We start from the raw sequence: 11272 nt of genomic DNA on the forward strand, positions 1-11272 counted from the left end.
GTTGCGGCGAGAGGAGTGGCCACCTGGGCCGAGTTCCGCACAGCTTTCCAAAAGCGGTATTTTCCTCCTGCACTCCGACAGTCAAAGGCGAGCGAGCTACTGAGTCTGCGACAGGGAGCCATGTCTATCGATGAGTATCAGCAGAGGTTCTTTGATCTGTTATCCTATTGCCCCGAGATTGCTGATAGCTCAGAGATGAAGTATAATCTGTTCCTTCAGGGCCTTAACCCTGAGATCCATGACCGTGTGGCGGTTGACAACGACATGTCCTACGAGGGTTTGGTGAGCCGTTGTCACCAGGCGGAGGACAGCATTCGGCGGAACAGGTCTTTCCCTCAGTCGAGGCCTGCTAGTTCTTTGGGTCCCCGTGCCCAAACTTTCAAGAAGTCTGGATCTTCTTCTTCCTCTGGTTCTGGAGGTGTTGTCCGTTACGGTAAGAAGGACAAGTGTGATCACTGTGGGAAGAACCATCCATCCGACAAGTGCCGTAGAGCTTCTGGAGCTTGTTTCCGTTGTGGAGAAACTGGTCTTATCCGGAGGGATTGTCCACTGTCTGGGGGAGGCGGTTCTGATTCTGGTTCAGGATCGGGTTCTCAGGCCACCGTACAGCAGAGGTCGCAGGAACAGTCTGCTGGGAGTTCTCATTTGAGGCCACGAGCTTCTGGCCAGGTGTTTGCCCTGAGACATGATCAGGCTGTGGAGGAGAATGAGAAAGTCATCGCAGGTACATTTCTGCTTTTTGGTATACCTGCTCTTGTACTTATTGACACTGGTGCATCTCATTCCTTCATTTCTGCACGTTTTGTTAAGAGGCATAAGTTACCATGCATTGCACTAGACGTAGTGATGTCTGTTTCTACTCCGACGGGCCAATCTGCTTTGGCTAAGCGTCTAGTGATGGGTTGCCCTTTATAGTTCGAAGGGAACATTCTGTTAGCGAATCTCATGGTCCTTGCGATGGACGACCTTGATTGCATTCTGGGAATAGATATGTTGACTACCTATCGAGCTTCAGTGGACTGCTATCAGAGATTAGTAAGCTTTCATCCAGAAGGGAGTGAGAGTTGGTTTTTCTATGGTGAGGGAGCGCGACCCCCGATGCCTTTGGTATCAGCTTTGAGAGCCTGTCGAGCTCTAGAGTCTGGCGGGGAAGGCTACCTTATCTATGCAGTTGATTTGTCCGCTGAGAGTATTGGGATAGAGAGCATTCCTGTTGTGGACGAATTTCCAGATGTGTTTCCTGATGAGATTCCGGGTTTTCCTCCTGCTAGGAAAGTCGAGTTTGGCATAGAGTTGATGCCGGGTACTTCACCTATTTCTAGAGCACCGTATCATCTGGCTCCGTCAGAGATGCGTGAGTTGAAGAATCAGCTACAGGATCTTTTGGACAAGGGGTACATTCGTCCTAGTGTATCTCCTTGGGGAGCTCCTGTTCTCTTCGTGAAGAAGAAGGATGGGTCGATGCGGCTGTGCATTGACTATCGGCAGCTGAATCGAGTCACTGTGAAGAACAAGTATCCGTTGCCTCGTATTGATGATTTGTTCGACCAGCTGCAGGGCACGTCTGTTTACTCCAAGATTGACTTGAGATCTGGGTATCATCAGTTGAGAGTCCGTGATCAGGACGTAGCCAAGACTGCATTCCGTACTCGCTATGGGCATTACGAGTTCCTAGTGATGCCATTTGGTTTGACTAATGCGCCGGCTATATTCATGGATTTGATGAACCGTGTCTTCAGGGAGTTTTTGGACAAGTTTGTCGTGGTCTTCATTGACGACATCTTGGTGTATTCACGTAATACGGAAGAGAATGTTTCTCACTTGAGGTTGGTACTACAGACTCTTCGAGATGAGCAGTTGTACGCCAAGCTGAGCAAGTGTGAGTTCTGGATGGATAGAGTGGTCTTTCTTGGCCATATCATATCCAGGGAAGGGATTTCTGTTGATCCAAGCAAGATTGAAGCGGTACTTAATTGGTCGCGTCCGACGACGGTTGCTGAGATCCGTAGTTTTTTGGGTCTAGCAGGGTATTATCGTCGCTTCATTCTGAACTTCTCTCAGTTAGCTCGACCGTTGACGCAGCTTACCCGCAAGGGTGTGGATTTTGAGTGGTCCTCCGAGTGTGAGGAGAATTTCCGTGAGCTTCGACGGCGGTTGACTTCTGCGCCGGTGTTGGCATTACCGTCAGGATCTAGAAGGTATGTAGTTTATACAGATGCTTCTATTCAGGGGTTGGGTTGTGTCCTGACTCAGAATGGGCATGTGATCGCATACGCTTCTAGACAGCTAAAGCTTCACGAGGACAACTACCCAGTCCATGATTTGGAATTGGCAGCCATTGTGTTCGCTTTGAAGATCTGGCGTCATTATCTGTATGGCGAGAAATTTGAGATCTTCACCGACCATAAGAGTCTCAAGTATTTGTTCACTCAGGCAGAGTTGAACATGAGGCAGAGACGTCAGATGGACTTGCTTAAGGACTATGATTACGAGATTAAGTACCATCCGGGAGCTGCTAATCTCACCGCTGATGCTTTGAGTCGCAAGGTGCGACTATCCGCACTTCAGACTTGTTCGATGTCTAGTGCGATCAGTGACTGTTGTACTTCAGGTTTTACCTTCAAGCATAAGAAAGGTATGCAGAGTATCCAGATGTTTGCGATATTATCTGAGCCAGCCTTGTATTCGCGGATCCGAGATGCTCAGATGTCTGATTCGAAGACCCAGCGTTTAGCTCGTCTAGCTAACGAGGGTAGCTCGTCTGGATTTCATTATCAGTCAGATGGCTTTCTGTGTTTGTCTGGTAGGCTTGTGATTCCACAGGATGAAGAGTTGCGAGAGGAGATTTTGTCTCAGGCACATCGCACTAAGTTGAGTATTCATCCTGGGAGCAACAAGATGTACAAGGATCTACGTACTCGTTTTTGGTGGAAGGGAATGAAACGCAGTGTTTATCAGTTTGTTTCGAGATGTTTGGTGTGTCAACAGGTCAAGGCAGAGCACCGACAACCTGGAGGATTGCTTCACAGTCTGCCTATTCCTGAATGGAAATGGGAGTTTATCACTATGGACTTTGTGACCCATTTGCCAGTATCCCCGAGGAACTGTGATGCTATCTGGGTTGTGGTGGACCGACTCACCAAGTCAGCGCATTTCATTGCCTATAGCCGAGAGTACTCTGTGGATCGCATGGCACGGATGTACATTCAGGAGATCGTTTGACTTCATGGAGTTCCTGTGAGCATTGTCAGTGATCGGGACCCCAGGTTTACTTCTAGATTCTAGGGGAGTGTTCAGCGTGCGATGGGTACTACTCTCAGTTTGAGTACAGCCTATCATCCGGAGACTGATGGTCAGTCAGAGCGCACTATCCGTACGTTAGAGGATATGCTTAGAGCGTGTGTCATGGATTTTGGTTCAGCCTGGCAGGATCATTTGCCGTTGATCGAGTTCGCTTACAACAACAGCTATCACACTAGTATTGGGATGGCACCTTTTGAGGCGTTGTATGGGCGACGTTGTCGTACTCCACTCTTCTGGGAAGAAGTGGGGGAGAGACAGGCTGAGGGACCGGAGTTTATCCAGCAAGCGATAGACATTATTGATCAAATCAAGAAACGGATTCAGACTGCACAGGATCGTCAGGCCAGTTATGCTAATATCAAGCGTAGGCCCTTGCAGTTTGAGGTCGGGGAGAAAGTGTTTCTGAGAGTGTCACCTTTCCGCAAGATTCTCAGATTTGGCCTTAAGGGCAAGTTGTCTCCCAGATTTATCGGTCCGTTTGAGATCTTGGAGAGCATTGGCGATTTGGCTTATCGACTAGCTTTGCCACCGCATCTATCCAGTATTCACGACGTGTTCCACGTATCTCTGTTTCGACGGTATGTGGCGGATGAATCTCATATTCTGCAGCGGTCTGAGGTTCAGGTAGACAAGGATTTGACTTATGTGGAGAAACCTTTTCGTATCCTGGATTATAAGGATAAGGTTTTACGGAACAAAGTCATTCCTTTGGTTTTAGTTCAGTGGCAGCGCCGAGGCACTGAGGAAGCTACTTGGGAGCTTGAGGACAGGATGCGTAAAGACCATCCTGAGTTGTTTTGATTTCATTCTTTAAGTTGTATTCAGTTGCAAACTCTGTAAACGTTTGATTTGAATAAAGAATGTTTCTGATTTCTGTATTTTGCATTCGGTACTTAAGATCTGATTTCGAGGACGAAATATCTTATGTGGGGGAGAATGTAGTAGCCCGTAACCAAAATCAGTAATTAAGGAATTAATCATAATTACTTGGGTAGAGTTCGGAAGCTCCGATCAGGATCGGAAGCTCCGAACAGGATCGAAAGCTCCGATCGTTATTACGTCAGGCATGACGTGTGGCAAGATCGGAAGCTCCGATCAGGACCGGAAGCTCCGATCACCCCTATCCGGAGTCAACAAATGATATTTTGACACGTGGCAGATCAGGATCTTCGGAAGCTCCGATGGCAGGATCGGACGTTCCGATCGAGGTTCGGACTTTCCGATCAAGGATCGGAAGTTCCGATCGTTGTCTATAAATAGAAGGCCGAGGCTTCACTTTAATTTGCCAATTCCGAGTTCTCCTTTCCTTTCTAGTCCTTTTGGAGCTGTTCTAGTCTTCTTAGGCTTGGTCCGGAGGTCGGCGAGGCGTTCGGTAGTCGTAGCGGAGTTGTGCCCAAGTTCTGGGGGCATCGACATCAAAGGGCTAACGACGGACGAAGGTATAGCTTTTGCTTCCTATAAATATTTAGGAGTATGCAATAGCTTAGTTAAGGCTTTTAGAGCACTTTAATGATAGTAGTATCATTTTGCAGTGTAGAGCAGACTATAGGCGTTGACCTAGAGTTGGTAGAGCTTGCACTGTTTTGAGGTACGAAAGTACTGTTCGAGATATCCTGACTGAGTATGCATGTATTATGTGACTGCATGATTTATATGCCATGATATTATGCCGCATTCATTTGCATCTTGCTGTATCTCTTTCGAGATGTCTGTTAGTAGGGTTGTACCCTATCCTGTTAGTGGATGGACTTTCATCGATTTGGGTCCGGCGTATCCACGGTTATCTCGGTATGGGAGCCACCTCCTGAAGCGACGGCACAACGTGCTACATACCAGGGCCCGGTCTGTCTCTGTTATCTGATCCTTGACCTCGAGTCTATAGGGAGTTCACTTTGCATGCATGTATACTCATACTCTCGCACTGAGCATTTTATGCTCACGTCTCGTACTCTGTATTTTCTGGACACCCTATTCCATGGGGCAGGTTTGCGATTGGACGAGGAGGGTGGATCCAGGAGGGGCTAGTCAGTGGTTGGCCAGCTGGAGCTTCGCTTAGGTTTTATTACTGTTGTTTTGGGTTTATACAGCTATTCGATTTGGGTGTATATTATTGGATAAATTACAGATTCCTTTACTTGGGATTGTATGATGTTTTTGGTTTACGCAGTTTTATTCTGATATCTGTTTTATTAAGTTAATTGCATGCCTAAGTTCTGCTTAGTAGGTGATCCGGGAAGGGTCACTACAGAACTACCCTATCCGGACTTTCCAAGTGGTTATCACTTATCGAGTGGATAAAGTCCGCGGTTTTGGTTGTACACCATTAGTCCTTACTACTTGAAACATCATTGAGACTCTATATGCTAGTACTGTACTTTGACTCGTTTACCGACTCTATTGGGGTCATCAGGTGTTGGGATTGGGTACAGTTATGACACATATAGGAGTCGATGCTTTGTTGTCAAGGATTCATCACATACTTGCGAGTGTGGATATCCTATGCAATCTGAGGAGATATTAGTGTGACGAATCTCTGGCCAGAGTACATGATGTGTTTTAAGAAATGGTTTCTTATTAGCACATGCGATGTCACTATTTGATCTTCAAGATGCATTGCATAGTTATCGAATCTCAAACGACTCTCGATTTACCAATGGTTGTTGATTCGATCGGGATATTTGGATGAAGGGACCGTACTGTACGCTAACCAAAATCTATTGGTTCTTGCAGGCACTATCAGTGATACCTAGGGAATCATGGGGCGATGTTGCTAGGCGCTCTTACCATGATTCGATGGGCAAGTCGAAAATTGTTGTTCCGAGTCACAAGGAGTTGTGAGCCCACGGCTAGCTGTATCCCTGAACCATTTAGGGTCACACAAGTAATGGATTTTTAATCCCCGTTGAGATAATTAAATTTAAAGAGTTAAATTTAGTGAATAAAGAAGTGGGACTTCTTATATCAGAGTAGAGGAGTAAGATTTCCTAAAATGACATAGTGATGGACATTTTTGGAAACCACTGAATTCGGATTCAGAAAATTTATCTTGACTTTAAAAGATGCAGAAATGGTTTCTGTGCACATTGGTGAAATTGGTTTATCAATCTGAGTCACGATGAATTTTATATTAATTTCTGAATATGCAGGCTTTGCTTGTCAGGCTTGAACTTATGACTAATGGGCCCTAAGCTGTTAGCAGCCCACATTATAAATAAGTTATTGCAGTACAGAAATTAAACAACAGAGGCATAATTTTCGAAATTCACTAGGGTTTTTCTCCATAGTGGTCGCCGCCCCCTCCCTCTCTGCTCGAAAAATTCCAGCCTGTGAATTTTGAATTTGCAGTCTGGTTTAACGGATCAAATTCGTTAATTCTCTTCGTAGAAACTTCTGATAGATTTTCTAGTGCAATCTATCAGAAGGATTAAACTTCTGTTCGTGGACCTGATTGAAGAATTGTTCGTCCATCAGTTCCTGGGATATACAACAAGAGCAGAATAATCTGTTGGTGTCCATAATCTCGTTTCGAGATTCAAGTTAAAAATTTAATTGATATTTAATTTTTACACGCACAATTTAATCGTAAAGTTTTGATACCCATGATATGGAATCGTTCCATATAAAATTTTTAAACTTCCGCTGCACCGGGTATCAATTCTGATTGATCTGATCACGGTTTTCCAACAGGCAGGTACCTTTTTGTTATGTGCTATTTCTGCACTTGTTTTAATTGATACTGGAGCATCGCATTACTTTATTTCTAGTCTTTTTGTCAAGAGACATAGATTACCTTATGTATCATTAGACCTAGATTTAGTTTTATCTACTCCGTTGGAGCAGGAGATAGTAACTAAGCGTCTAGTGATGGGTTGCCTTCTAGAGTTTGAGGGTCATGTGTTGTCTGCTAATCTGATGATTCTAGCGATGACAGATTTTGACTGTATTTTGGGAATATATATGCTGACTTTGTATCACGCTACTTTGGATTGTTATCAGCATCTGGTACAATTTCATCCGGTTGAGGGTGATAGCTGGTACTTTTATGGTGAGGGAGAACGACCTCCATTGCTACTTGTGTCTGCTCTGAAGGCATTTCATGTCTTAGAGTCAGGTGGGGAGGGCTACCTCATATATGCAGTTGATATGTCCATGAGTAGTTAGCGCATTGAGTAGTTACCTATAGTCAGCAAATTTCCTGATGTATTACCTGATGAGATTCCTGGTTTTTCTTCGGTTCGTGAGGTTGAATTTGGAATTGATTTGGTACCAAGAACAATACCTATATCCCGAGCACCTTATCATCTGGCTCCGTCAGAGATGAAGGAATTGAAACAGCAGTTGCAGGATCTGCTTGATAAGGGATATATTCGTCCGATTGTTTCTTCGTGGGGAGCACCTGTCTTGTTCGTCAAGAAGAAAGATGTATCAATGCGATTATGTATTGATTACAGACAGTTGAATCGTGTCACCATCAAGAATAAGTATCCTTTTCCACGAATTGATGATCTGTTCGATCAATTACAGGGTACTTCTGTCTATTCCAAGATAGATCTGAGATCGGGATACCACCAGATGAGGGTAAGAGACTCAGATATTGCTACGACTGCTTTCAGGACCAGATACGAGCATTATGAATTTCTGGTGATGCCATTCAGTTTGACGAATGCACCGTAGTTTTATGAATCTGATGAATCAAGTGTTTCGAGAATATCTGGATAGATTTTTCACTGTCTTCATTGATGATATTCTTGTATATTCTCACGACAGGAATGAGCATGCACAACATTTAAGGATTGTGTTACAGACATTATGAGATAAGCAGTTGTATGAAAATTGAGCAAGTGCTAGTTTTGGCTTGATCGGGTAGTGTTTCTTGGTCATGTGATTTCTACTGAAGGAATATATATGGATCCGAGCAAGATTGAGGCAGTGCTGAACTGGTCTCGTCCGATGACGGTTGCTGAGATTCAAAGTTTCTTAGGTCTAGCGGGTTATTATCATCGGTTCATCGAGAATTTTGCACAGTTGGCCAGGCCTTTGACACAGCTTACACGGAAAGATGCTGCCTTCACTTGGTCCTCGGATTGTGAGGAATCATTTCGCGAGCTACGTATGAAACGAGCCTAGTTCAACATAAGTAATAATTAAATAAAATGCGGATTTTTCATAAAATTTTATAAAAATTTTGGCATGACCTATTTGTTCAAGTGAAAACCTGTCTGTCTCAGACAGCAAACAAAATAAAATGAAAGAAATAAACAACCGACGATACAAGTAAACTAAACCGAGAAAAGAACGAGAACCCAAGGAAGATATTCGACATAACAAATATCCAAAAATGTTTTAAAAATCTAATGTTTACATGCCCCAAAACAATTATAACTAAACATTACATATACATTTGACAAATAAGCAAAATAAATGCTTCATAACATATAATTCTAGTAACTATGCGGAAGACGAGCATAGGTCGGAGGGATGTGTCGTTCCCGCATCGCAGTCCACTTGATAGTCTTGCCCCTCGATCTAAATGAAATACTCCTCACCTGAAAATAATAAGTGTAGTGAGTCTAAAAGACTCAGCAAGAATATGGGGGGATAACGAGTACTACGTAAATACAAGCACACGCAGATTAAAAATAGCTTGATAATAAAAATACTTTGTGCCCTTACCTTAAATAAATGATTTCTAAATAAATGGAGTAAACATTAATGAACATATGCATGACTAAGTAGAACATAAATAACTGAATAAACTGATCTGAACATAATCATAAATATTGAACTTAGATCCTTGGATTGTGACTTTGTGATTCGATCATGATCATGGCTGCAGTGCACTATGCCGCAAGGAAGTCAGGATTTCTCCCAACCCGTCTTGCCCATACTTGGTAAGGAAAGCTAGGATTTCTTCCGGCCCGTACAAACCCATATTTGGTAAGGGAAGCTAGGATTTCTCCCGGCCCGCCAAACCCATAAATTTGGTAAGGGAAGCCAGAACGTCTCCCAGCCCGTCCGAACCCATACTTTCTATAGTCACAATCATCTCACTTCGTTCCTAAAAATATTTTCTTTCATACTTGAATATGGACTTAGCTGCATGTGTAAATATGACGTACATGTAAATATTAATCGATAATCATGCATATGACTCACACATGGATGACCGAGATGGTGATTTAGGAGACAACCCATAGGATGGGAAAAATAAACCATAGTGTAGCGCTTAAGACAATAAGAGCGGTTTGCCCGTAAAATTTGCAACTTGCTCGATTCTTAATAAAAAAAAAAGATTCCGCTTGAAACCTCTACTCCACAACACTTAGAACTAAGTAGGGAATTAAACCTCTTAATTTTATTCCTAGGCAATCATTTTTCAAAAATCCAAATTTCGGGCAGCAGCCCTTTTTGCTTCCAAAAATTCTGCACCTTATTAAATCAAAAATCTAAAACTCGACCAAAACTTAATCGAATTAGCCCCCGCTTGAACCGACATAATCCCAACATCCTAGAACATTTCCAAACCCGAGCCCTTAACCCAAAACCCGAGTTATATCCCTGTTTTAAACCAGTTCTCGGACAGCCCAATTCACTTCTAGAATTCTGCTCAAACCTCACTATTATACTCAATCAAAAACTTAGCCCCAAGACTCCCAAGTTCCAACCCACTAGTCTAGGTTCAAGACCAACATTTAAGCTCATCTTAATCCCTTAGAAATTCCCATAAACCAGCTCAAAACCCAGCTCAACAAAGAAACCAAAACCGCGCCCCAAAATCTTAGGAATTAGAATGCACCTCAACTCCATTCCACAAGCTACCTTCAAGTCATCCTAGTTGCTACCATGTGAACTAAATATCATCCATGGTAGCTCTAAATCACCATCCAAATCAAAACAGCAAATACCAAATGATCGAACCAAAACATGGATAAAAATCTGGAAATTTATATCGAACCAGAAGCCAACAAAATTCTGGAAAATCAATCGAACCATGCTAAGGGAAACAAATCCTGAGATTTTTGAACCACAACATGAGGAACACAAGCCATGTAAATTCTGGAACATGCTCGAAACAATAAGCATGCAGAAAATCAGGAATTTCAAACTCATGCTCATGACCACCCATCTGAAGTAATTCGAACAACAAGGCATAAAGAAAACTGGACAATGCTCGAACACCTGCTATGCAAAATTCTGAATTTCCGAAACAAGAACACATAGCATAAAAAAAATCTGGAGTTTTTCGGTGGTAACATGGCCTCGATGCAGTAACATTCCAAGTTCATATAAATTTCAAAGAAAACTCAACAACAAACATAATACCATGATTTCTCAAGCAAGAATGCAACAAAAACCTTGAGCTAAGAAAATCGGGCAGGGCAGAAATGGAGTTCTCGAACAGGGCTAAAATATACTTAGGGATTTCGAATGCTTCAGAAAATACCACACACAATATAATGATTTACTAGGTGAGAACAAGAAACCATAATCTTGCCTATGCTAGAAGATAAGGAAACAGAAATCAAAGGACACGAGAGCCCGATGAGCCATGGCCGTGAGCTGCTAGGATCCAATCGTGAGCTGAAACCGAGCTCAATAGGGAAGAACCAGCTTGTCCAGCTTGCTAGGAGTGACTCACCGGAGAAGGAAACCAAGATAGAGGAGCTTAAATGAAGAAAATGACATGCCGACGGGTTCCCTTGAAGAACAGGGCAATCTCGGCTGCAATGTGTGTGTGTGCATGAGTTTGAGTGGGTTTTTGAGTGGGGGTGTGTGTGGGGCTAGGATTAAATATTTGAGTCCAAGTGCTAGTATAGGTAAACCCTAGAAAAAAAATGGGAGTGTAGGAATTCCATGAAAAAATGCAACACACTTTTAAAAAGTGTTAAACCAATGCTAGTAATTAGGACTTAAATTAAATTGCACTAACTAAAAATACAAGCTTGAAAATCCAAGAATTTAAACATTT

At 43.1% G+C, this 11272-nt stretch overlaps 1 long non-coding RNA gene across 1 annotated transcript; it reads right to left on the minus strand.

The window, feature by feature from the left end:
• Nucleotides 1-8596: 8596 nt before the first annotated feature.
• On the minus strand, nt 8597-10999 carry LOC140866429 (uncharacterized). The gene is made up of 2 exons (XR_012144885.1): nt 10799-10999; nt 8597-8849 (listed from the first exon to the last, which is right to left on the minus strand). It is a non-coding gene; the product is annotated as an uncharacterized lncRNA (long non-coding RNA).
• Nucleotides 11000-11272: the final 273 nt, after the last annotated feature.

The sequence above is a fragment of the Henckelia pumila genome, chromosome 4, assembly GCF_033568475.1.
Source record: "Henckelia pumila isolate YLH828 chromosome 4, ASM3356847v2, whole genome shotgun sequence".
In the NCBI taxonomy this organism is placed as follows: Eukaryota; Viridiplantae; Streptophyta; class Magnoliopsida; order Lamiales; family Gesneriaceae; genus Henckelia; species Henckelia pumila.